Below are 5,536 nucleotides of genomic sequence, written 5' to 3'. Positions count from 1 at the left end.
AGAAGGATTTCGATGTGTAGCAAGGTCGAGACTCACCAGTGCGGCGCCTCCTGCTGGTCATCTTGAGAATTAGCTCTTGTCCAGCCAGGAGCGTCCTCTGCAGGCCGGTGTCTCTCCGACCTTTGGCCCCTGTGTCCCTCCTGGATCCCGGTGCCCCTTTACTTCAGGGTTATGCCAACAGCAGTAATCCACAGTCTGGGTCTCCCCTCCTGGGGAACCCCCAACCCACTATCCCCACTTTGCCTCTGTGGCTACTGCCACTCACCATCTAGCCCCACTCACTGGGGCAAACTGCAGCCTGCACTGGCCACTCATCATTGGCAAGGGGGTAGGACGTGCTGCCTTTGCCTATCCCTTTCCAAGGCCTTCAGCAAGGCCTGCAGCCTGGGGGTTTACCAGGCTGGAGCTCCTCAGCTCCCTTTGCCCTTTCCCAGCACTGCTCCACCTCTGGTACCCTGCTCCCAGGCAGCTAGGTCCTTCTCTCTCCACTGCTAGAGAGACACTGACCTAGCTCCTCTCTGAGCCCTTATAACAGCGCCAACTGCACAAGCAAGAATGTACCCAGGGCCAAGGGGCATTGGGGGCTGCAGAGATGGGAAAGGGGCAGTCGTGCTGTATCATGGAGACTAGGGAGAGCAGAGGGTGAAGTTTGGTAAAGGCGTGGCCATGGTGTACAATGGGCATTAGGAGGAAGCCAAGAGTAATATGGACAATGTTTCCTGTATCCTTCCTATGGATCTCGACACGGCAGCTGATCACAGTGAATGGTAAATAGCCAGTAATAATGATTAAAATGTGACAGACCCAGACCAGTGGGGTACAGGAGTCTGGTAGAGGGCAAATATACTGGTCACTGGATGAGTAGTTCTCTGTTCCCTGAGTGACCAGAGAAGGGGCTGCACTAGAGTAATAAGGAACCAGGCAGGCTAATTAGGACACCTGGAGCCAATTAAGAAGAAGCTTCTAGAATCAATTAAGGCAGGCTAATCAGGGCACCTGGGTTTTAAAAGGAGCTCACTTCAGTTTGTGGTGCGAGTGTGAGGAGCTGGGAGCAAGAGGCGCAAGGAGCTGAGAGTGAGAGGGTGTGCTGCTGGAGGACTGAGGAGCACAAGCGTTATCAGACACCAGGAGGAAGGTCCTGTGGTGAGAATAAGGAAGGTGTTTGGAGGAGGCCATGGAGAAGTAGCCCAGGGAGTTGTAGCTGTCATACAGCTGTTACAGGAGGCACTATAGACAGCTGCAGTCCACAGGGCCCTGGGCTGGAACCCGGAGTAGAGGGCGGGCCTGGGTTCCCCCCAAACCTCCCAATTGACCTGGACTGTGGGTTCTTCCAGAGGGGAAGGTCTCTGGGCTCTTCCCCAACCCACATGGTGAATCTCTGAGGCAAGAAAATCCGCCAATAAGCGCAGAACCCACCAAGATAGAGGAGGAACTCTGTCACAATAAGTAAACCTTTAGATTGTAGATACTAAAGATTTGGCCACAGCGTGATTATTGGGTAAGATCTGAGTTATATATTCACCTGGGTGTGTGGCTGGTCCTTTGGGATTAGAAGAACCCTTTAGTTTGATGCAATTGGTTTAAATAACCCCTCCTCATTAAGTCTAGTGTTTTTGTGGTGGTACAAGGACTGGAATGCCTAAGGAGACTGCTTTTTGGCCTTCTTATTAGCTAGTGTGGTGAGACAGAAGTTTATTTTGTTGCTGGTTTGGTATATCTTATGGGAGAAGAACTACCAGTTTTGGGGTGTGTCTACCCTATTTCTCAGCAGTTTGTCCTGAATTTGGTATTCTCAGTTGTGACACACAGAGGCATGGTGACACTCGGTCAACAGAAGATTCATACCCTCAACCTAGTGGTATCTACTGTGGTGGGGGGGAGGGAGGTCAACTTGACTACGTCGCAGAAGGCATACAATTGTCCTCAGCCCTGAGCGATGTAGTTAAGTTGATCTAAAATTTAAGTGTAGACCAGCCCTAGGAAACACAGAAATGAACAGGATCTCTGTCCACGATACGGGGGCAAGAAGACTTGGCCCCATAAGGCTGCTGGGTGACGCCTGGCGTGTTTGATGTTTGTTTTAAATCTGTTTGTTGTCATTTAATGATCTGTTCCTCAATAATGCTTTCGGAAGTGTTGGCAATACCTGTTCGTAGCCCCTGGAGGGAAAGCAACTCAGTGGTGCTGGGCGTTAGGTAGATTGGCTTGCTGGGGACCTCCCTGTGCAAGGCAGGGAGCTGTGCAGTCTTAAATCCCCCTGCCAGGCGGGACTGGGAGAAGGGTCCTTGCCTAGACACATGTGATGGCTGGAGACCTGACTGGAAACACCCAAAGGGGACCATGGAGGGGAAAACATGTGCAGTTACCCTGAAATTGTGACAATAATTCCCCTAATTCTACACGTTGTTCCATTGTTTTCCTAACGATGCCTATTTTATTATTGTTTGATTTTTAAGAGAGAAATTGATAAGTGTCTAGAAGGTCTGGGGAAAATAAGCCACACAAGACTGAGCGGCTGTAAAAATAAATCTTATCACACACATGCCATTATTGTCAGTGGAATTATACAGTGGCTGACAGGGTTGCACTGATGTGACATGTTCGGGTGTTACGCAGTGTTGGACACTTTGTATAACTAGAACACTGTTTGAAAATATCTGTTTGCCTTCACTACTGGCACTACCGTGTGGCTGGCTGAGTGGCTCAGTTTCCAAAACCAATGGGATTCAGTAACAGAGCGAAGCCATGAGCTGGGGGACCAGGGTGTTTGAAAAAATAGCTTTATAATCGAGCGATCAGACAGTGGGGGCAACCAGTTTGAGGAGCTAGTTCACTGGGTTGTGGGTCCTGTGTGAGTTCATAATCCCCCTTCACCCGGAACGTGAAGTTAATCACGGTGGCAGACAACATCAGCAGGGAGCGGAAGCAAACTCACAGCAGGACTGAGGAACCAGTCAATTGCAGACAGAAACAAAACAATATTCAATTGGCGAGTGCTTCTGAGGGAAAGTAACCAAAACATCACGGTGGTTGTGATGCTGGCAAAGGACACCATAAGGAGAGTGAAGTATAAATTTGGCATCCGTTTGTGATGCAACAGCTCAGTGACGTGTCTCTCTCCTTCTCTGGCGAGGTCTAGGATGAATGTCAAAAAATGGAAAAAGAATAAAAGCAGGAAAGGGCTGGACCTTGTCCGATGGAGACTAACGTAACCTGCTATGACAGCGTGTTGGTCACTGTCCCATCTCTTGGCTGAGTCCACTACAGCCTGCTAGCCATTAGTTGAACTGATAATACGTTTGCAGTGCAAGAAGTCACAGTCCACCCTGGTGAGCCATGGGGACCACTTGTCGAAATTATGAATGACTAATACAAAATGGCGTTGCCAATTTTGACATAAATATGTACAGCGGTGTGTGTGGTTTTCTGTCTGCATTGATCTCTTAACTAACTGGAAGGGGGGTGATAATGGAATCTCAAAGATCTAAATAGGAAATTAGCCTCCAGAGTCTTGGTTCTTCACTGACCCCACAGGATGAGGTGCCTTATGGAATATTTATGGAACTAAATTGATGCTAAAGCGTGAAAATGTATCCTCTTCAGAGTCCATTGTAAATTTTGGTTTCTTTCCCGTAGTTGGACCACATGGCAAACCCAGAGAAAGTGAATCAAACGGTTCTCACAGAATTCATCCTATGAGGATTTGGGAATCTCCCTGAGCTACAATCTCTTCTCTTCCTGCTGTTTCTCGTTATCTACATCGTGACCATGGCCGGGAACATCTGCACTTGTTGTGACAGATCAGCACCTTCACACCCCGATGTACTTCTTCCTGGGGAACTTGTCCTGCTTGGAAACCTGCTACACCTCCACCATCCTGCCCAGGGTGCTGGCTGATCTCCTGACTGCGGACAGGACTATTTCATTCAATGGGTGTGTCACACAATTTTATTTCTTTGGTTCTCTGGGAGTTACAGAATGCCTTCTCCTATTGGTGATGTCTTATGATTGATATTTAACGATATGTAATCCACTGCGTTATGCAGCCCGTATGAGTGGCAGGGCCTGCCTCCAGCTTGCAGGTGGCTCTTGGATAGGAGGCTTCCTATGTAGTGGCATATCAACATTGTCGATATCTCAGTTAACATTCTGTGGCCTCAACGTTATTGATCATTTCTTTTGTGATTTTATACCCCTTGTAAAGCTCTACTGCAATAACCCACACCTCATGGAAACATTGGCTTTCCAACTCACTTTCCTTTCCTCACTGGTCCCATACCTACTTACCTTGATGTCCTACATCTGCATCACCATCACCTTCCTGAGAATCCCATCCACCACCGGAAGACAAAAGGCCTTTTCCACCTGCTCCTCCCACCTCATCGTGGTGAACATTTTTTATGGAACTCTGCTTATTGTCTACATGTTCCCAACCACCGACATCCTAAGCGACTTTAAGAAAGTTCTGTCTGTTATCTACACAGTCCTGACTCCCCTGGTCAATCCCCTCATCTACACCCTGAGAAACAAAGAGGTCCAGGAGCCCCTGAGGAAAGCTTGCAGGAAATTCATGTTTGGACCATGCTAACCTGTCAATTTCCTTGGACCATGCTAACCAGTCAGTTTCTTTTGATTAAAATAGATATAACATGGGCTGGGGTAGGGCCTGAACAAAAGACTGCTGAAGTCCCAGGTCATGTTTCCCTGAGCTTCATTGGTCTTTGAGTCATGCTCTTACAGAATCACAGCTGTGGGAGAAAGTGGAGATGAAGAGACCTCTTAAATCCTGTGACTCCAGCCTTTTTAGGACCTATATAAGATGCCACAGGTGGGTACTACTGGGTAGGTGGGAGACTTGAATTTGTGGCTGCTCAAAGTTCAGAGAATGAGGGGAGATTGTGCTCAGTGAGAGGGTGCAGACGAAATGGACTCAGCTGGAACACTGGGCATCTATTCCGGGTAGGGTGAGAGACTTCTAGATATACACACAAACCGCTGAAAAATAAGCCGCCTGCATTCTAAAAATACAGGTTTGCAATGTCAGCATGGAACTCCAACGTTCGAAAATTGAATAATTAACTTTTTTTTCATAGAGTGTATTTCATCTCCAGGCTTCCTTCAAACCAAGAGAAAAGGCAAAGGAAACCTCCTGACCTGTGCCCCAGAAACAGGACACCAGCACAGGACTCGTATTTGTCCATTTTTCAGCAATAATTCAGGGCCAGTTGTTTCCAGATACTTAGGGTCCCAATGGGACTTTTCAAAGCCTCTGGGCACCTGGCCGGCCAAATGGGGCCCTGAAGGAGAGTAAGGAAGGAGAACGTGCACCTTCCCCAGGTTTGTACATCGCTCTGGGGCTTCAGTGTCTGGATCCCTGATGTGGGTCTCCACAGGGCACGACCAGTGGCACCTGAGGCCCATTTACGGGAAACACTTGGGTGCCTGCAGGGTTTGCCATCAGCCAGCCTGGGGTTGTGAATCCCAGAGGGTCAGAATCACTCAGTGTGTTCGTGGCAGTAAGCCAACTACCCAGAGT

At 48.4% G+C, this 5,536-nt stretch overlaps 1 pseudogene; it reads left to right on the top strand.

Annotated features, from left to right (window-relative positions):
• The first annotated feature begins 3,645 nt into the window (after positions 1–3,645).
• Positions 3,646–4,588, top strand: LOC135887250 (olfactory receptor 5AP2-like; annotated as a pseudogene).
• The last annotated feature ends 948 nt before the right edge of the window (positions 4,589–5,536 follow it).

This window comes from Emys orbicularis, chromosome 12, assembly GCF_028017835.1.
Source record: "Emys orbicularis isolate rEmyOrb1 chromosome 12, rEmyOrb1.hap1, whole genome shotgun sequence".
Lineage (NCBI taxonomy): Eukaryota > Metazoa > Chordata > Testudines > Emydidae > Emys > Emys orbicularis.
The sequence above is the reverse complement of the archived record's forward strand: the minus strand, read 5'-3'. Positions and strand labels throughout refer to the sequence as shown.